Source organism: Oncorhynchus mykiss, chromosome 6 (genome assembly GCF_057628025.1).
Source record: "Oncorhynchus mykiss isolate SJ-2025 chromosome 6, ASM5762802v1, whole genome shotgun sequence".
NCBI lineage: Eukaryota > Metazoa > Chordata > Actinopteri > Salmoniformes > Salmonidae > Oncorhynchus > Oncorhynchus mykiss.
In genome coordinates this window covers 60,304,630-60,327,527 of record NC_143027.1, presented here as the reverse complement: position 1 = coordinate 60,327,527, position 22,898 = coordinate 60,304,630, and the positions used below count along the sequence as shown (strand labels likewise).

General features: G+C 41.3%; 1 pseudogene; it reads left to right on the top strand.

Moving 5' to 3' along the window:
* Positions 1–1,693: 1,693 nt before the first annotated feature.
* Positions 1,694–21,209, top strand: LOC110526937 (SHC SH2 domain-binding protein 1-like; annotated as a pseudogene).
* Positions 21,210–22,898: the final 1,689 nt, after the last annotated feature.

Sequence of the window (22,898 nt, the reverse complement as noted above, 5' to 3'; positions counted from 1 at the left end):
TGCTGTCAATGGTGGAGCTGTAAAACCTTTTGAGGATCTGAGGGAACCCATGCCAAATCTTTTCAATCTCCAGAGGGTGAATAGGTTTTGTTGTGCCCTCTTCACGACTGTCTTGGTGTGCTTGGACCATGTTAGTTTGTTGGTGATGTGGACACCAAGGAACTTGAAGCTCTCGACCTGCTCCACTATTAGCCCCGTTGATGGGAATTGGGGCGTGCTCGGTCCTACTTTTCCTGTAGTGCACAATCTTCTCCTTTGTCTTGATCACATTGAGGGAGAGGTTGTTGTCCTTGCACCACACGGTCAGGTCTCTGACCTTCTCCCTAAAGGCTGTCTCATCGTTGTCGGTGATCAGGCCTAACACTGTTATGTCATCAGCAAACTTAATGGTGTTGTAGTCGTGCCTGGCCGTGCAGTCATGACTGAACAGGGAGTACAGGAGGGGACTGAGTACGCACTCCTAAGGGGCCCCCGTGTTGAGGATCAGCATGGCGGATGTGTTGTTACCTACCCTTACCACCTGGGGGCAGCCTGTTAGGAAGTCCAGGATCCAGTTCCAGAGGGAGGTGTTTAGTCCAAAGTGTCCTTAGCTTAGTGATGAGCTTTGAGGGCACTATGGTGTTGAACACTGAGCTGTAGTCAATGAATAGCATTCTCACATAGGTGTTCCTTTTGTTCAGGTGGGAAAGGGCAGTGTGGAGTGCAGTAGAGATTGCATCATCCGTGGATCTGTTGGTACAGTATGCAAATTGGAGTGGGTCAGGGTTTCTGTGGTAATGGTGTTGATGTGAGCCATGACCAGCATTTCAAAGCATTTCATGGCTACAGACGTGAGTGCTACGGATCGGTAGTCATTTAGGCAGATTACCTTAGTGTTCTTGGGAACAGGGACTATGGTGGTCTGCTTGAAACATGTTGGTATTACAGATTCAGACAGGCAGAGGTTGAAAATGTCAGTGAAGACACTTGCCAGTTAATCAGCGCAAGCTCAGAGTACATGTCCTTGTAATCCGTCTGGTCCTGTGAATGTTGACCTGTTTAAAGGTCTTACTCATATCGGCTGCGGAGAGTGTGATCACACAGCTGATGCTCTCATGCATGTTTCAGTGTTACTTGCCTTAAAGCGAGCATAGAAGTTATTTAGCTTGTCTGGTCGGCTCGTGTCATTTGTCAGCTCTCGGCGCTGGTGTTTGATGGTTCGTCGGAGGGCATAGTGGGATTTCTTATAAGCTTCCGGGTTAGAGTCCCGCTTCTTGAAAGCGGCAGCTCTACCCTTTAGCTCAGTGCAAATGTTGCCTGTAATCCATGGCCTCTGGTTGGGGTATGTACGTACAGTCACTGTGGGGACAACCTCCTCAATGCACTTATTGATAAAGCCAGTGACTGATGTGGTGTACTCCTCAATGCCATCGGAAGAATCCCGGAACATATTCCAGTCACTTTTTTAAAGACAGAGTCACTGGTGCTTCCTGTGGTAGGAGCGTGGATCAGAAAACCAGTCAGTATCTGGCATGACCACCATTTGCCTCTTGCAGCATGACATTTCCTTTGCATAGAGTTGATCAGGCTGTTGATTGTGACCTGTGGAATGTTGTGCAAATCCTCTTCAATGGCTGTGCGAAGATGCTGGATATTGGCAGGAACTGGAACTTGCTGTGGTACATGTCGATCCAGAGCATCCCAAACATGCTAAATGTGTGACATGCCTGGTGAGTATGCAGGCCATGGAAGAACTGGGACATTTTCAGCTTCCAGGAATTGTGCACAGATCCTTACGACATGGAACTCTGCATTATCATGCTGAAACATGAGCTGATGGAGGAGGGTGAATGGCACAACAATGGGCCTCAGGATCTTGTCACAGTATCTCTGTGCATTTAAATTGACATCGATAAAATGCAATTGTGTTCATTGTCCATAGCTTATGCCTCACCATACCATAACCCCACTGCCACCATGGGGCACACTGTTCACAACGTTGACATCATCAAAATGCTCGCCCACATACACGTGATCTACCAAATTCTCTAAAACAACGTTGGAGGTAGCTTATGGTAGAGAAATTAACATTCAATCATCTGGCAATAGCTCTGGTGGAAGTTCCTGCAGTCAGCATGCTCCTTCAACTTGAGTCATCCGTGGCATTGTGTTGTGTGACAAAACTGCACATTTTAGGGTGGCCTTTTATTGTCCCCAGCACAATGTGCACCTGTGTAATGATCATGCTGTTTAATCAGTTACTTGATATGCCATCTTGGCAAAGGAGACATGCTCACTAACAGGGATGTAAACATATTTGTGGACTTCATTTGAGAGAAATAAGCTTTTTGTGTGTACGGGACATTTCTGGGATCTTGTATTTCATGAATCTTGGGCCCAACGCTTTTTGTTCAGTGTAGATTCATTTGTTTTCTCCACATAAGGTGACACAAGTGCCTGGTAAATTACAGTATTTTATATACTTAGTGACATTGGAGACATTGATGTACAGAAACCTTGGCTTATGGACCAGCTTCAGTCTGGAACTCAGGAGGACCATTGCAGCGTTCATCTATGTACTACTGAGTGCACAGAGACAGGTTGACTTTTTTCCCGAAAGAGTATAAACAAGGGGGCTAGAGTGGACTGCTTTGACCTGACATGGTAACCAGTGGTCTAGTGCTATTTTTTTTAGGTACCGGAGCGAATCTTGTATTTTTTTTTATGTCATCATTTCTCAATTAACCGACATGTAGCCTACTGTATAATTTCCTTTTAGAATATACATGTACATACTATGCATCATCCTAATTGCAGATTGTTTATGCTTACACATAGTGGCTCATATAGGCCTAATTTGGTGTTTTTATAACATTCGAAAACACCGAATTAGGCCTACCTTATTATAAATTATGCCAGTGGTAGGCAAATAGATTCAGCTGCGGGACGGATGGTCGGGTCGGAACATAATGATAATAATGACTTGTACACTGCAAATTGTATTTGAAAAGAATCACTTCATAACTTGATTACATTGCAACACAATCACATTGGTCTCTTTTGTTATTTGTGGGAATAATTTGGAAATGACACTACACAGCACTACACCACTGATGGTGACCGACATGAAACAACTTAAGAGCAAAATATATAAAATTGTCATATCGTTGACAGAACCGCAAGCAGCAATGAAAAGTACAATTTTGAAAGATGACTCTGAGTACACTCTAAAAAATGTGTTTGGATGACCCAACTGCTGGGTTGCAGGCATTGGCCAACTTAGTGGGGTTGTTTTCTTGAGAAAATAGCAAAGTTGGGTTGTTGATGCTGTGTTATTATTGAGATATGATCCAGTGGGTCAGATCAGAAGGTAGGCATAGCTTAGTAGGGGCGTTGCTTTCAGATATTGTTATTTTTGGCTACCTGTGAGAGTAAATGTCGTTCCTGTTCCTCTGTTCTTGTCAGGTATGCGTAAATGGCTGTAAGAGAGTCAGGTGCAGGAGAGCAGATATTGGGTAGCCAAAGTAGCCTTTTATTTAGGCGAACCAAAAGCACACGGCAAAATAAACACAAAATAACAATTTGGGTTAACATAACTCAGCGCAACAGATTAACGTGCGCATAACATGAAACAGAATAAACAATACCACACAAAGACATGGGGGAAACAGAGGGTTAAATACACAACACATAATGAGGGAAATGAGAACCAGGTGTGAGGGAAAAAAAGAAAAGACAAATGGAAAATGAAAAATGGATTGGCGATGGCTAGAAGACCTGCGACGTTGACCACCGAGCACCGCCCGGACAAGGAGAGACATCGACTTCAGCAGAAGTCGTGACAGTTCTGTTGTATTGTTAGCACATGAAAAATTGTTAGCACTAACTTCTGTCCCTCTACTTCTCTCTCGCTACCCCCTCCCCCCTTCCTATTGCATGACTTCAAAGAAAATCACATTTCAGACCGTTTTGAAGCTTTTATGAGGCTTACAGAAGTGTATATGTTCCAATGTTGGGATAGTTACCACTTTATTACAATATGTAATAAATAATCTAAATATTATTAATAACATTATTATAATTATATAACATGTAATATGCAAAAATATATAAGGAACATTTAAAATTGCGGTGGACTATCTTAACATCTGATACAATACAACAGAACAGATGAACAGGAATTACATTTACTCTCATGGGTGGCCCAAAATAACTGTCTGAAAGCCATGCCTCTTGAAAATAACCTAAGGACTACATTATAAAATACCCAGCTGCTGACTCAACCCAGCATGAAAGTGATTATAACCCAACTGATGGTTAAATTAACCCATGTTTGGGTAATCTGAACAACCCAGCCAGTTTAGTTATTCACACAACCCAACTGTCTGGGTAAAAATAACCCAGCTTGTGCTCTGTCCAGTATTTACCCTGCGCTGGGCTACCAAAAATAAATAAATAATTAGGTTGTTTCAAATCCAGATTCTTTTTGAGTGTTGGCTACGTGGGCATGCTGTCAGGAGGCTGAAGCGGCCTAAATGACAGTCCATCTGTGAACGCCCACAGAACATGTGTTCCTTACACATTAAGGTCTCAAAAAACAATAATTAACCCTTAACATACTCAAATATCGTCACAAGGGTTTTACAATTCTCAACTCAAAAGGCCTCTATTTGCCTCCTTGCTGAGGATTTATTTTCTGCATCACCAGCAAGTTCACTTTATCCCTTTTGAAATAAAATCAATCTTTGATAATACTGTAATGTGTTTGATAATAAATATGAATTGAACAATGAATCTGTCTCTTGAAAATGTATCTGCTGACCCCTACTGGACAAAAAGTATGAACTTCAGGGACTTAGGACTGCATCTGACAAGGCTTTGCACTGGGTCCACTAAACGCACAGCAACATACGCCTTTCACTATATAAACACAACCCATGAAATTATCCCACAAACTCGTCATAAACAGGTGTAAACAGCTAGGTGTGTAGTCTGTAGGTCAACTTCAAATAAGGATTTATGACTGTCTGTGATTGAGGGCTATAATACTGTCAATGAACAAAAACCTAGCTAGTGAGGTCGACAGTGCTGCTTACCTTCATGCTCAGATTCTATCCCAAATAAAAACAACAGAGGACAGTATTTCCTTTTTCAATCCTGCTCTGACAGTGGTAGTTTAGCTAGATTGTGAAAAGGGGCTCATACACAGTCACAGTCAAATAGTCAAAAATTCAAGTCAGGTATTTTTTTTGACCAACTAATTTTGCATTTTACATGTTTAACTTTATAACCTGACAGTTGTAGTATGCTATTTGTGAATGTGAATATTATTTTATTATAACTAATAGTTAGGTCTTCATATTTAATGTGTGTGAGCCATTATAATCAGGTCCAAAGGATGTTGCAATTTTGATAGTTCAGATTTTCCTTAGATGGGTACTTATACAATAACACATCATGCTACTTACACGTAACACATTTATGACTGAAATCATTGTTTCATTTCTGATGCAAATGCTTGCTGGCTTGACAAGTTCACAAGGTCATACAGAGTGGTCCATTTGTTATCCTGTGGTCCTCTGTGTGTTGTTACCAAGTCATCAGATTATATGTGCTCAGCCAACATGAAAAATAGCATGTGACAAGCTACGTGTCAGAATAGCCACCATGTTTATCATGTAGATGCTGATTTATACCAGTCAGCAACATTCTTGACAATAAAACAAACCTCTAATAATGCTCAGTGTAAACAGACATTTTCCAATAGTGAATTAATGTAAATCCACAGTTTGAAATGAATGTTCTTTATAGTGACCTGGCCAGTTTGATGTACCTGATTAGGTTGATGGATTAAGATGGAGATGCTGATGGACAGGTAGAATCAGGAGGTTGACACCAGATTGCTCTGACTAGGGTCAGGACGTCACCAGTCACCACTGTCCATCTCATTTTAAAGACTTATTCTAGACATCCCCCACACTTTCCCCCCTTCTCATTCTGCTCTTTCTTACTCATTCCTTCCATCTGTGCACTGTCCCTCTGAAACGACATCATTGACTCACTATTACCTCAGTCAGGACTACTGCTTGGTGTGTAAAACACTGCCCAGAAACAATGACTGTATTCCCACTCTACCACTGAAAAGGATGCTGTCAGCAGTAGGCTACCACTTGAACGCACTCAAAATGAACAATGTTTTATGCAAAGATCCCATTACAATATCCTCATTTGTCAATTCCTTTTATGAAAACCTTTACAGCTCTCAATTTCAGGAAGATGGTTGTGAAAGCTACATTTGCCACATTCAGAATTATGTCCCTGTAATTGAGGATGATTTTCACTCAGTTTGCGATTCACCTGTGTCAATTGAAGAAATTAGAGAGGCTCTGAATTCAATGAAAAAAGGGAAATTACCTGGCCCTGATGGCCTGACAGTTGAATTCTATAGACAGTTTTGGGAGTTGCTAGAAGACCAGATTTTCAATATGCTTCAAGATTGCATTGAAAAGGGGGAAATGGTCTCCACTATGAAACAGGGCCTTATTTCATTGATTCCGAAGCCTGATAAAGACCATTCTCTCATTGACAATTGGAGACCAATTACTTTATTAAATGTTGATTACAAATTGATTGCTCTGGTTGAAAGATCAATAAAAGGAATAGATACCATTATAAATGAGATTCAAACAGGATTTATGAAGGGCCATCACATAAGCTCTAACATTCGTTTAGTCTTGGACCTTATAGATTATTCAGATGCAATTGACTCAGATGCGGTTGTCCTATACAGATGCGGTTGTCCTAGACTTCTGTAAAGCCTTGGACACAATTGAACATGAATTTCTCTTTAGGTCTTAAACTTTTTGGATTTGGTGAAAATGTTATTAAAGTAATTTGCATGTTTTACAAAGATATAAATAGCTATGTGCTACTAAACCTTAATACTTCCAAAAGATGTAGTATCAACAGAAGTGTACAACAGGGATGCCCAATTTCGCCATTTTTATTCATTTTGGTTGTGGAACTTCTATCTCTAGATATTCTGAATAATGCAAATTCGTATGGCGTAACCATTTTTAACAAAGAAATCAAAATTTCCCAACTGGCTGATGATACTACTCTTTTCTTAAGAAACAAAGACCAGGTCGCCCATGCCCTTAATGCTATAACTGTATTTTCTATTGCATCAGGATTAATGCTGAATGTTTCTAAATGTGAAATCTTGTGTTTATTTGACTCGGATGATAAAGAAATAGAAAATATTCCTGTAAAGGACTGTGTTAAATATTTAGGAATACATCTGTCAAAAAACCACTTAGTCAGACAACATTTGAATTTCTCTACTAAAATTAAGAGAACTAAAAATATATTTCATAATTGGCTACAAAGAGATCTTTCTATACTTGGGAGAGTACTTCTGTCCAAGGCAGAAGGACTGTCTCGTTTTGTGTACCCCTCATTATCGTTATTTGTAAATCCAGCTACTTGTAAAGAGTTCAATAAGACCTTTCTTGACTTAATCTGGAAAAATAAGTTTCACAAACTAAACAAATCTGTCCTTTCTAACAAAAGAGCTGAAGGCGGTCTAGAAGTGTTGGAGTTTGCTGACATAAATAACACTTTCAAGATAAACTGGTTGAAAAAACTGTTTGATCGATACCGATTCAATATGGTATTTCATTCCAAATAATGTGTTTAATAAATTGGGAGGTCTTCAATTTTTACTGAAATGTGATTATATTCCCGAAAGATTACCCAGTAAATTGGCTAGGTTTCACCAACAAGCTTTAATGGCCTGGAAAATATGTTTCCTGCACAATTTTTCCCCTGATAAAGCTCTTTTGTGGAATAATTCAGACATAACTGTAAGGAATAAGTAATTGTTCTACCCCAGCTGGCATGAGAGGAATATTGACTTTGTTCTTGATATTTTCAACAACAAGGGTAATATTCTCACATATGAACAATTTATAACATTGAAAGAGTTTCCAATACCTTTCAGAGAGTTTATTTCTGTGATCAAAGCCGTTCCCAGTGGTTTAACTACACTTATGAAAACTCATCTTAATTTTGGGAATGATCACAAAGTTTATCCAGAACTCAGATTGGAAGGCGTGGGCTTACTTGAGAGATCTTGTTGTAATAAATATATAAGACAAATTCTTCATTCACAAAACCAACTTACACCGAGAGGAAAGTTTTTCTGGAACATGCTTATTCCTGACATTGTCTGGAAAAATGCATGGTTAAGGCCTTACAAATACTGTATACCAAAGAAAGTTAATTAAGGAAGTGCACTTCAAAATTTTACATAAGATATATCCATGTAATTCTATGATTTCCAAATTTGTGGCTATTGATGATATCTGCGTTTTCTGTGAAAAAGAAGGTGAGAATCTGTCTCACTTGTTCTTTGAATGTAAATTTGTGTCAGATTTTTGGGAAAACCTTGCAAAGTACTTATTTACCATTATGAACACTGCCTATATTTTTTACATGAAATATATATGTTACCATTGCAATGATAACAAAACCACTGAAATGATTGTTAATTTTTTACATTCTTGTTGCCAAATACTTTATACACAAACAAAAATTCCAAAATTCTATACCAAAATTACACATTTTTCTGATTTAATTTAATGATCTTTTCTAAAACATTAGCCCTAGTGAATAACAACAAGAATAACATCTTCATGAATCATTATAATAAGATCTTTTCAGAGTGAATATAATTGCACTTAAATAGTTTATTTTGTATTATTTTATTGATATTTGTTGTATGTTTGAGTAGTGTTAATACCTGCGTTTGGTTTGTTAGACATGTTTGATGTAGCGATGTAAGTTGATTTTTGAAATATGACAACAACAAAAAAAAGAACACGGAGGCCGATAGAATGAGGTCGACAGCAGATTCAATGACTTCAAGTGAAAGTGGACAGAACAAAACAGACAAAGTGGATTTGGAGTTGAATTACAAGAGGACGCCAGAGATTTTAATTTGCGACAAGAAGATGTTGTCAGACATGGTTTTGTTTAGTAACTATTGTTGCACATCTCAACCGTGCAGCTAACCTAGCTAATAATGTTGGCATGCTAACGTTCACGTTTGTCAATTTACTTAGCTAGTTATCTAATGTTACTGCAACCTAGCTAAACACGCAATGCCACCAACTGTTGACTCATAACAGCAAATAAGGCTAGGTATATCTACTTTCATCTCTATTTGCTGTATTTCAAAGAACTGTTAGAGAGAGAAAATGTATCAGTACCTATCCATGGAATTATTTTGTCTCCCCTTGATCAATACCCGCTGCTAGGCCATGCCAGATCAGTAATTGATCATGAAGGATAGGGCAAAAGGGAAGGAAACCACGTTGCACTATGCATCCAAGTAGTAAATTATATATCAATCTAACTGATACTTTATTTTCTAACACAGGGCTTTTTCAGAATGAGGAGGATGACGGTGACAGTGGCACAGACTACTTCAACCCTGATATGGCTGGTACTCAGTTGCAACGTGATGAATGCGTAGGAGATGCATCCCTTCCTGACACCTTTCAGACAAATGAACTGCTTTATTACGAGAGATTCAAAGCCTATCAAGACTTCACGCTAGGTATGATAACCTTACATGGTCTTACATCAATTCAGTTGTCAGGTTTACTGGCTAAAGAGGATGAAAGATGATTACTACAACCATATTGATCGATCTTTCAAGGCTCCCAGTGAAAAATCTAAACAAAGCTGACTTGAGGTGTTGTCTCAGATGCTGTCTGTGCTGTTTTGCACAGGTGATTGTAAAACATCAGAGGTGAAGGCCTTCACAGCTGACTACCTGGAGAAGGTTCTGGAGCCTTGTGACTGGCAGGCACAGTGGTGCACAGACGTGTTTGATGTGCCAGTGGAGGTAAGTCACTTCGACCTGAAAGATTTCCCAGCAAGAGACTTGTCTAATGGAGCTGTGCTTTGTACACTGCATGAAATGAATTGGAACACTTGCATTCTGGATGCAGTTTTATAGGGAATCTGAATCCAGAGGTCTGGTTAAACAGTGAAACAGCTATCTTTTCCAATGTTATACAGATGGTTGGATCTGATCAGTGGAGCAGAAGTAGTCAAACAAGGTAGCCTAACCATTTACCCTTGAAAAATGGTCATATGAAGGTCACAACCTCATACTTATGCCCCTTTCCTCAGATGGCGGATGTGAACTATAAGGAGCTGAAAGCCAAGGTGAAGCTGGTGGTGCCCCTGCAGTGTGAGACGAGAGGCTGCGAGCTCACAGAGGCGGCCATGAATACCCTCTTAGAGGCCACACTGCACAAAGTGCCTCTGCAGGAGCTCCATGTGGTGTTTGATGAGTCTGGGGACTTTGACCAGACTGCGCTGGCACTTGAGCACCTCCGGTAAGTCCCCATTGTTAATAAAACTGCTGAGTTTTTTTTTCAAAGGGCTGTTAAAGCCGCAGTTATTCTTTCCATGTCAGATTAGAAAGCACAAGAAAAAGCACCTGTGATACATGCCTCTTGTTGTCGGACTTTGCATGGGGTGGAACTGCCATTCAATGTTGCTGTGCCTGACTTACTGTGCGTGTGAAAATGTATCCCTCTTGTCTTTTTGTCCACTTGATAGAACTTTAGAAAAACTTATTTTCTGGAGTGGTTAAAAGCTGCAATATGTCAACTTTTTTTACAAAAGCACTCAGAATAATGTCAATGGACATGACATGTCACTTCACCCCTATCTGAATGTACATATTACCTCAACTAACCTGTACCTCCGCTAGAGATGAAACGGTATGAACATTTCGTATCACGGTTATAGTGACCACGGTTATCAGTATTATCGCGGTATTGTTAAAATGTGCTGGAAATGTTCATAAAGTACTGACACGCACACTGAAATCATTTCACCAAATTTTATATTGAAAACCGACAAATAGAATTAGCAGCACTATGCACTTTTTGTGTGCATAAACATTAAAATAATAACATTAACGACGGCGCCATGAGGTAAAAGTTTCCCTAGTGCAAGTTTAAATGAACACAACCTTAAGCAATCAAATAAACAAACAAAGAAAATTAGCAGCACTCACTTTGTAGTGAGGCACGGCAACCTTCATCAGCCTCAGAAAGCCCGGCCTCTCAACTTAATGAAAGGGCTGCAGTGAGGTCTTGAGAATGTTTTTGTTGTAGGTGCATAAGCAGCCTGCCTTTTTAAAAATGCTTGCTCGTGTGTGTCACAACTGTAGATGAGGAGGGACCAGTAGCATCACTGGGTTAGCCTGCTGCACGACCACTCCGTAAACAAGGGAATAGCTAATGTATTATTAATGTTGGTGTTACATTATAATTACTATTGTTCACACACACAGTCTATCTTCTGTGTTGCATTTGAGAATATGCAATGACCCCATGCACAATTTACATGAATACAAATCAGTCTTAAGAAGACAGTGATAATTGCGATGAGCCCAACAATTGACATAAATACAGTGTATTTGTGTTGTATAGGAGTGTATAGTGTTTCTCCTGTTGAAACACTTTTACGACCAAGTCGAAGTCTGCCGGATTGTAAATGAATAAAATATGTTGTTTGGGTGACAACTAGATCAAATAAAATGGATTTTTAAAGCCCTTCTTACATCAGCTGATGTCACAAAGTGCTATATAGAAACCCAACCTAAAACCCCAAACAGCAAGCAATGCAGGTGTAGAAGCACGGTGGCTAGGAAAAACTCCCTAGAAAGGCCAGAACCTAGGAAGTCCTCTTCTGGCTGTACATAACTTGTGCAATGGGTGTATACAGCAGCCGAACAACGTGTAGTGTTTTACAAGAGTAGGCAACACTGAAAGCTTCAGTTTACATTATTGACAAGCTATTTGCAAGTTAAACAGACAAACCATGGTATTTTTCACCCATTCCGAAGTCCCCACATCATGCATTGAGGGAAAAGCTTACCTTGCATTCGCTATAAAGTAGTGGGTGGTGGTCACTAGTGTTTCCCCCTTTCGCAGCAATTTTTTTATTTGCATGTTCTGCAGACAGGGTGACAATCTTCGATTAAGTTCCCCTAAAACCCAAAATAAGACCACACTTCAGATTTGGTCCTCTTAGAAGGCTGACAAATCTCCCGAGCACTGTCACTGCCTTCCATCATGTTTTCACACACAACAAAACCCACGTTGCATGATGCGCCTTCGTCAGACTGTTGCTAACTGGTTGATGCTGGACAGTATTTACCGTGAGTTTTTAATGACAATAAAAATGTGAAACGGTAATACTTATCGTCTGGAATTTTAACGTGGTTCATCGTGAAACCGGTAACCCTTTCATCCCTAACCCCCGCACATTGACTCGGGACCGGTACCCTGTAAGTTATATAGCCTCGTTATTGTTGTTTTATTGTGTTACTTTATATATATTTTTTACATTAGTTTATTTGGTAAATATTTTCTTAACCAACAGTGCAGTTCAAGAAGAGTTAGGGGCTTGTAAAGTAAGCATTTCACGGTAAGGTCTACCCTTGTTGTATTCGGCGCATGTGACAAAGTTTGATTTGACAGACGAGACAGAACCGACATCACCCGTCACATTACAGCGGCAAAAAAAATATAAATGGACTAGTTCTTATGTGATACTAAATAACAGAAGGGTGTGTTCAAATTTCGTGGTCTCTTCTGGAGACAGTGAGACGACGAGGATGATGACTTTGACTACTTTGTCAGATGTGTGGAGCCCCGCCTCAGGCTGTACGTGTAGAAGGGTGATAGTGGGGGGGTGGGGGTGGGAACATTAGTCAGTGTGTGTGGGCTAGATTGGCACATTCTCATTTAGGCTGTATTGGTTCAGATCTGCCAATGACACGGCTAGCTTGAACCCATTATTTTAATGCCGCTATCAGAATGGCCATATGGCATAGGAACCTGTAGAGCATTGTAAATGAGTGCAGTTCAGGAACACTTGAGCAAGCTCCGTGTCTAATGGTTAGAGCTGGATATGTTGTTTGTGAGAGGGTGCAGATTATTCCTTGGCCACTAGATGGCAGTATGTACCCGGGGATTGTGAGTGTACTGTGGCGTCTCCTATTTTTTTTATGGGTGGAGAAGAGGGTTAAAAGATATCTTATTGGCTTCAGCAGAAATCCACAAGCTTGTTAATGTTAGAGCAATCAGCTCCTAGTTTATACCAAGGACACTGTTTGCCGATTTTGCTTTTAATAGACAAAGAATGTCTTTAACCCATTCACGATCGGCTCCTTAGGTAGAATGGAGGGTCTCGATTCATTCTCCAAATAATGGTTAAGAACATTTTCAAGTGCCGGACATGGCCGTCAAACAAACAATGCTGTGCTCTGAGCATCTCCTCTAGAGTTATCCTACCTTAACCTCTCGTTGCCCTCCAATGTTGCTGAACAATTTGTTCCCAGCAGTCCTCATAATGCGATTGTGTTTTAAGGAAAAAAAATAAGTATTTCTTTCTCTGTGGCTGTCAACCCTGTAGGTTTTATGATATTCTGGAGGATCGGGTGCCTGCTGGACTTGTGACAGAGTATTACTCTCTTTTGGCACGCTGCTCTCAGAAGTTCCAGGAGTTTTCTAGCCTGCGGAACGGCATCAGCAGCGACTCGGAGTCGGAGCTGGACAACGTGTCCATGGTGGAGGGCCTAAGGATGTACGAGCAGATGGAGGCTCTGAAGCGCAAACTCCGGATCATTGAGAACCCGCTGCTCAGGTAGCTGGCCAAGGGGACACGGGTGGGAAGACTGAGAGGAGCTATCAGTGCCTCTGCAGAGTGTGTTGAGGGAGTAGTTGTGTGACTGATGAAGTTGGTCTCATAACAGAGGGAAAAATAGGAAGGCTGAGTAAAGGCTATTGGATTCACCTCTGTCCCTGAGCTAACATGTTTGACCTATACTGCCCCAGTTGAGAGCAAAACTTCTCACAGAAGGACAGTACACTACAGTCCGGTTCAATGCATCATATTCTGGTTAGAATACAAAAGAGGGACAGCAATTGAATGTATAGTTACTACTAACGCACACTTCGTGCCACCTTAATTGGGGAGAACGGGCTCGTGGTAATGACTGGAGCGGAATCAGTGGAATGGTATCAAACACATGGGTTTTCCAGGTGTTTGATGCCATTCCATATGCTCCGTTCCGGCAATTATTCTCCCTTCAGTAGCCTCCCCTGGCCTATACTTTGAGACGCTATTGGAAAGTGGAGATGCAACCATTCTGCTTTGTCCAATGCTGTACCATTGTGTTCTTCTACATAAATGTATTCTCTCCTGACACTGCAGGTATGTGCTGGGATACAAGGTGAACTCAAGGCAGCAGGCTTGCAGGGCCAAGGGGCCTCGTGTCTCCGGTGGCCGGATGGTCCATGTCGTGTCCGTCTCCACTACAGTCAGCCAGCTGCAGAGCCTGATGGCAGACAAGCTAGGACCCAAATTCTCAGGGGAAGAGTTTGAAATACATGTATGGCAAACAAATAAAATATACATATTTTTATATATATATATATTTTTTTTTTACATCCATGACATTTATCCATTCTTAGGCATATTGTATTTTGTCAAATGTATGTTTGCCCAGGTTTCCATTTCAAATGGCCTGTTTAATGAGATGACCAGAGATGGAACCCAATGGTTAAGTTCTCTAACTATGTCACACTTGTGTATTGGTCTAATACGCTGGGATTTGCTAAGGTGTGTGGGCTTTTTTTTATTTGACCTCCCTAGTTCCTGTACACTGGCATTCCACCAGGATTTGTAGGAGCTGTGTCTGTTCGCCTGAATGCCTCGGCTCTATCTTTGTATTCCACTGAGACGTTAGAAGCAGAAAACATGTGTTTTTGTGTCTTTCTTTGTTTAGTCTTGAGCGCAGATCTGTGTTGTATAGACCGACTGTGTACTGGAACTGCTCTGTGTTTAAATATTAGTTTCACAGTGAGCCCCTGCTGGCTGTGAGTGCCTGCTACGAGGGAGACGTGGTCATCATCCTTCAAGGACACTACACTGTCACCAGCTCCATCAGTATCCCAGACTCCATATCAGTGGAAGGTAATTTTTCATATTTCTGCAAGCAGCCTTTATAATGGCAGGATGCACTACTGCTGTATGTATGTACAGGTAACTGCCAGAGTAATGGAGAAACAACTCAATGAGGGCTACAGAGTATATTGAAAGCAGGTGCTTCCACACAGGCGTGGTTCCTGACTTAAAACGATGTAAACTATTTGCCATGGCCGTCTGTCACCAGATCTCAACCCAATTGAACACGTATGGGAGATTCCACCACCATCAACAAAACACAAAATTATGGAATTTCTTGTGGAAGAAGGTTGCATCCCTCCAATAGAGTTCCAGACACTTGAAGAATTGATGACAAGGTGCATTGAAGCTGTTCCCGGCTCGTGGTGGCCCAACACCCTATTGAGACACTTTGTTGTTTCCTTTATTTTGTCAGTTACCTGTATCAGTGGAGGCTGCTGAGGGGAGGACCGCTCATAATAACGTCTGGAAATGAATGGTATCAAACACATGTTTGATACCATTCCATTCACTCCATTTCCAGCCATTATTATGAGGTGTCCTCCCCTCTGCAGCCTGCACTGTTATGTATTTATTATCTTATGTTATGTAGTCTTTGTTGCTATTAGCCAGCCAGGGATGCCTCTTACTGGATTCAGGTAATGAGGAGTAGAATCTGGTATTGTAAAAATCCAGATTCCACTATCTGAATCGAGCAAGAGGCCTCTGCTAATTTTCTGTTTTCCATTTATTGAAGTCCGATGTTCATTCATTGCAAAAATGTCCCTCTGATTTTTTTTTTTTTTTTTTTTACATGAGTGAGTTGTTCAACACATTTTGCAGGTTGTCTGACTCCTTCCATTCCTTCCTGTCACTAAAGAATCTGTTGCTATATCTGTGACTAATGTGCTGCGAAGTACTGTTACGGCCATGGAAGTTGTTTTCATATTGAACACTTGTGTAAGTGTTTCAGATGAAATCAAGTCTTCACCTGCAGATGATACTGTTATGGTACTGGTTGTACTATGTGGCGCGTTAGTGCGTGTCGAAGGTAAAACGACCACTCAATCTACAGCACATGGAGTGAAATGAACGTATAGCAGAGAGGATGTGGGATGTACAGAGGGAGCCCTCGGGAATAAAATAGAGCTTGCTGGCGCAGTAAGAATAAGAACAGGGATGATATTAATGCATAGAGAAGGCTAGCTCGGGCGAGGAGAGGTCAGAGCAGAGGCGCCGCGTCAGTCTCTTTATGCAAATGGGGGGCCTGCCGAGTTGGATAGAGGGAGGGGAGATTGGAGGGGCTGTTTACATGCGTCTGTTTCTATGTGCGTGCCCTCCTGTGGTGCTAGGAAACCCCTGAAAGCTGAGATAAAGAGGGTGTGGAAATATGATGCAGCGCTGCCTGGCACTGCACCATGACAGGAAAAGAGCAACTCAATTAGACCACTGCCGGATTACCATAATAGAATTCTCCCTCCCACCAAAGAGCCTTTGATATTTAGAGGAGCAGGGCACACACATGCGTTTATTGCTTTTTGGATATTGCTGTATCAAAGACGGAGGGGAAAAAATGCATATGATCTATCTTCATAATAAGTATTGCGAGAATTTCCCGAAAAGCGTGTTCCTAAGGAGACATTAGAATTCATTAGTGAGGAGGTTCAGTCAGTCAGCACTTGTTAAGAACAGACTGGATTCTTGATCTGCAATCATTGCACCCGTTTTAGCATTTTTAAAAATTAATTCTCTAAGCAGCAGCACATTTTTGCCAGTCATGAAGCCCACTGGGAATAGGGTTTTCCTCTCCTGGATGTGTGCATGGGCCTATGACTTTACCAATCGATATTCAGCCTTTGGCCTTTCCAATGGCGGCGTGTGGAACCTAGCCAATGCTGTAGAATTGTTGGCCACATTATGGAACACCTGTCTCCAGGCCATCTGTCAAGGAACAGAGAATAATGAACCCTAGCCGTCAGAACACTGTCCATCACATTCTGCCTGCCTGGGATTGTGCTGAATCACTACTTGTCATGTACACCACTGTGAGGTTGGAAGGAGAGTTCAGACCCAACACTGTGGCCATTGAGCCATGACCCAGTTGTCCCAGCCGTCAGCATGCAAAGATGGAGCAAATGCAATTTAATCAAAATGTATTATTTCTATGTACAGTTGGTGGTGGGGAGGGGGGATCAATACAGTAATAGAGTATTGCCCTATTGTTTTTACAGAGTTCCTATCGATACAGTGGCTCCAAGTTTAGATTATTGCTAGGTAGTTAATGTTAGCTAGCGCTAGTCGGCTGTACCTACGCCAAAACCTAATAGCTCATCATTCTATTGCTTGTTCGCCATCTTTTTAAATGTTGAGCCAACATGTTTTCAGCACTTATCTCCATGACAGATCAAAATGCCTTTTTCATGGCTCTCTTGTCCCTCTGCCGCAGACATACACTACCGGTCAAAAGTTTTAGAACACCTACTCATTCAAGGGTTTTTCTTTATTTTGTAAAAATATTTTCTACATTATAGAATAATAATGAAGACATCAAACCTATGAAATAATACCTATGGAATAATGTAGTAACCAAAAATGTGTTAAACAAATCCAAATATGTTTGAGATTCTTCATATTGCCACCCTTTACCTTGATGACAGCTTTGCACACTCTTAGCATACTCTCAACCAGCTTCATGAGGAATGCTTTTCTATCCGTCTTGAAGGAGTTCCCATATATATATATATATATATATATATATATGTGTATTGAGCACTTGTTTGCTGCTTTTCCTTCACTCTGCAGTCCAACTCATCCCAAACCATCTCAATTTGGTTGAGGTCGGGTGATTGTGCAGGCCAGGTCATCTGATGCAGCACTCCATCACTCTCCTTGGTCAAATAGCCCTTACACAGCCTGGAGGTGTGTTTTGGGTCATTCTCCTGTTGAAAACAAATGTTAGTCCCACTAAGCGCAAACCAAATACTCAGGCCACAAATTTAATTATACAATATACCACATTACTTCTTACTAGTAATGAATTTGTTTTAGAAAAACTACAAAGCATGCTCTTCTGTTTTTTTTGTGTGGGGTGGGTTGGGGGGATAGCTGAGTGGCTGGTAGATTTTTAAATGGTGACTGGTGGACCAAAAAGAACATTTTAGGCCCTGATTTAGGCGAACAAATCTTCTTTCTTTTCAGGGTTCGGCCTACCTGATGAGGTGGTGATTGAGAAGAAGAACAAAGGGGACTCGTTTGTGGCGTCAACAGGAGCCGACGTGAAGGTCTCCAACGTCAAGTTCATCCAGCACGACGCTATCGAAGGCATCCTCTGTGAGTCCTCTTAGTCCTTTTCCCAATGTGATGCTGCCTCTACATCAACCCTGCCCCCCAACTCTACCCATTGTCCTGCGTTAGTAATTCTGCCTAAGCTGCTGGCACTGCTTAACATCTGGCAACAGCCATATATCAATGACTTTCCAGGAGGAGAATGGGGTTATGGTCATACACGCATTCGGAATACTAGGATCTAGCTGGTCTCTTTATTTACCTCCTAGTGTCAATCTTCATCTTATTTCCCTCTTGTCTCCAGGTGTACATCAGGGTAAGCTGGAGATGGAGAACTGTGTCCTTCAGTGCGAGACGACCGGTGTCATTGTGCGGACGTCAGCCCACTTGACTATGAACACGTGTGACCTCTACGGCTCTAAGGTGAGAAGTCATCACTCTTTCATGGTGGCTTTGTTTTTTTTTACTAGTACAGATCTAGCTCTCGTGTTAATCATTGTGTGTGTCTGAGGCCGTGCAGTAGCCTAGCTGTGTCTCTACATGCTGATAACTGTTGTGCTATAGGGATCTGGTGTGGAGATCTATCCTGGCAGTGTCTGCAGTATGGTGGGAAATGGCATACATCACTGCAAAGAAGGTATCCTGATCAAGTTGGGAGATTTGAAGTTCTACTGGTCATTTACCAATCTGTATATTACTGTTCCCAGCACTAGCACATCCAACCTCCATCTCTTCCTAGGTTCAGTTCAATTCTAAGCCTGTGGCATTATCTTCCCTCAACCGAAATTGAATTTAGTGGAGAAAGATGTTAAAATGCACACACACACCGCAAAAACAAATATGGACTTATTTCCCTTGTTACCTTCAGACGAGTTCTGGGGTCTTATCTCATTCCCTGAGGCTAGAACGGTAGTGTGTTTTTTATCGCTCCCTCACACAGAGCTTTCCTTCCTGTTGTCTCTCTGCTCGGTGTGTTGGACTTGGCCAGGACAACTTAAGCAGGAAGACCGACGTGATGACTCTGTTTATGCCTGTCTTTCCCCCCTCTCTCTGTTGCTCATCTGTCAACCTCCTCCATCCCTTCAACCCCACCAGGACTTTGCTGATGAGCTGGAAACCATGCCCAAGATCCCCATGGTGAACAATGTGATCCACAACAACAAGGGATACGGAGTGATCCTGGTCTAACCTAGTGATGCTGTACCAGGCGAGGCTGCACAGGAAGACACCCCTACATGGATGAACTAGTTCCAAAGCCTGGGGAAGTTTTCCTCAGGAATATTATATTAAAAAAAGGGGTGCCGTAAAACATAGTCTAGATGGAAACTAGTGATGCATCGACACTTATCAAATCTTTCACATATTTTGCGTCGGTGGCGTTCCGAATCGAGTTTTGTCTTCATGAAAATTGAGATCTGCGAGCAAGCTTAAGATACAAAACTAACACCGCACAAGCTACTCAAACTTTCTTACATGGTATGAAAAGAGACATGGACGAAACAAGGAAAAAACTGTAATGCCTCTGAGGGGAAATATCATTTAAACTTAGAGAAAATTTTGGTTGAGTATTGAATACCAGCGCTCCCATTCAAGCACATAATCCAATACGGAAGTTCCAATAGACTTCCTTAGGTAGAATCAACAGGACAGGATTGTCACACGAGACTAGGTACTAACCAAGTCTTACTCAGTATTTCCCACATCAATGGGTTTACTGTCTCTGGAAGGCTGAGTTGGTTTCACTGGGAAGTTTGTGAGAAAATGTGCTTGACCTTCAGTCCAGGGCAGCTACAGAATAAAAGGTGCAGCTGAAGGTGGCGTGGCTTAAAATACATCTGGAGTTGCTCTCTTCATCTCCCTCACTCTCCGATGTCCTGTAATGGAATGTCCCTTATTGTTTAACCCCAGTACACAGGAATAAATACCTCTACCCCAGACAGGAGAATGAGCGAAAGTGGCAGAAATTTGACCTTAAAAATAAAATAAATAAATAAACAAAGCTATCTCTTCTCTTCAGATTACCCTTTAAAAATGTAATCTGCAACATTCATGAATTTTTGCGGAGACACTACTAAGCCAACAACCGGGTAGTAATTGTCATTTGCGTTGTTATTGAAAAGATGATGTCCATTATGGTCCCTTGTTATTTCCCATCCGGAATTTGCAAAAAAAGCTGTTATTTAAACATTTCTCAACACTCCATTCTCCACTTTAAACGTCGAAAAGAGGCTGCTTGCATTTGGATTTGAAAAGGTAAGAGCAAGGCAATTATCTACCATTGATCCCAAAGGGCAGTCTTTGTTAGAATACACTGTTAGTCTGATTTGAACAGAATATAGTAATATTTCACAGGAAGACGTGGTGTTTTCATACATGACAAATCCGAATGTCATGATGGAGAAGGAAGTGGAAGTGGTGGTATTAGGTCTGAATGTCACAGCGATGTGTTAACAAGCCTGTCATGAACGGATTCACGTTCTTTTCCAGATGAGCAACTGGATATAGAAGAAGGGAACGAGGACATGAAGGGTGAGGGGAAGATGCGGGTGGATGTGGACGTGCAGCGGTGGTGGACGACTGCTCTGTGAAGGAACCAGTCTCCTGTTCGTCTTGTTACGCCGTTCCTCCGGAGTTCACGGAGTGCAACGATGCCATCAAGAGGGAGCTGGTGGCCACATCAGCCAAGAAGCAGCGTCGCCAGAAGAGCATGCTGAAGGAGCTGGGAGTGACCCAGGCAGATGACAACCTGCTCTCCCAGGAGATGTTTGTCTCCATACAGGACAACCAGTTCAGGAGAAACGGCATGGGCAGCTTCGGCACCTTGTACTGAGACTAACTGACCCTTCTTCCTGTTCTGTTTTCCGTACATGCACAATCACACTTTTACTTGATTTATTCCAACCTCTTTGCTAAATTTTGCTGCACTGACTAGTGAGTGGGTATGTGTACTTTTATACGCTTTTTATCATGGCTTTTTAATACAATTCTCCTTTTAGTATACTGATATCGTGGAGACCTGAGTCTAATAAACACAATTATTTTCACTATGACTAATTATGAGACTCAAATGTCCTTCAAATGTTTTTTCACTTTTTTGGGGTGGATATTGTATGATTTCTTGTAATGGATATTGTTAAGATGACACTGTTTGAAATGCTTTTGTTGTTGGGAGAAATCATGTTGCCTTATTTTGAGTTAGAGTCTCACCCTCACCTGTAGTTCTGGCCATTTGTTTATCAAATGTTGCTGAAAACACTCTGTAAACATTCTAAATCATGAGCCAATTAAAATTAGTACTTATATAAGTTTTGATCTTTTAAAAAAAAAATTATACAATTGGATACAGGTCATATGAGAGGGGTGAAATCTGGAAGGGTGCTCATTGGTTTTCTGGGCTTAAGGCTTCACCTTTTATAAGATGCTCTCAATTGTTGAATTCCAGTTGATTAATTTTCTGGGGATTAAAGGGCTGGTAAAACCTCATTACACCACAGACAGTTTGATTAATTACCTAATCCAGCATGCCCCTGTGAAATACAACACATTGTACTGCCTCTTATGAGGTGTCCCAGGCTGACCTCAATAGACCAATTTATTCCATAAATTCAAAACTGAATTAAATGGTGCCGGTAATCATTATGTCAGTGAAAGCATCTGCCCAATGATGGAGAAAAAAAAAATGTATCTGGTGATGAGTACAGACTGACAAAAGTCCATATTTAGGTCAGCATTTGACTGGGAGAATGGACTAATTGGATGTGAAATGGTTTTGTTAAATTGAATGTTTTTACATACACATTTAATGGACCCACTAACAACCTAGGGATCGATCATTTCATAGTGTTTTGTGTATGGGGAGGGGGGGGGGGGTGGGGGGGGGGGGCTTTAAAGGAATGTGTCGTGTTAAGGTGTTACTCCCCCCCTCTGCTTATTCCCGGTAGGACTTGTTGCTAGTGAATGACTTGACCCTATCATAGCATATTTGTAATTTCTGCATTAAGCGAAAGTTCCCTGGTTCAAATACCCGAGCCGACGAGGGGAACAATCTGTCTCTACCTGTGAGCATGGCACATAACCCTCATTTGCTCCTGTGTATGTGACAATAAAACAGATATTTTTTGTTTAAAAAAATTTAAGCTATAGGAATAACAAATAAATATAACTTATAGGTCTGAAAACTGTCTGGGTATTGGAAAGAATCTATGAACAGGATCAAGGTGGGTTTTCATTCTGTCATCTGAGGAACCAATTATTGCTAGGACCGCTCAGGAAACGTGTGGTTTTGTGTTGAGAAACTACAGGCGATTATTATAGATTTTCCTCAACGTTTCAGTGACGTGCCATAGATGTCAAATAGAACGGGTGGAGAAAGAAACTGCAGGGCTTTTTGGCAAACGTTTTATCTTCAATAGAAGAATTCTAGGATGACAAAAACAAGAGCTCTGGGTGATGGAGGACAGTAGAAAGTGCTGTTTGAAGTGGTGTCCTTTTTATAAATAGTGAGTGTCTACAGGAACGAGCAGTGGCCGTCGTTCTGGGGGAGAGGGAAGGGCCTGTCTGTTGTCCTCTAACTACTTTGTCATATGAGGGGA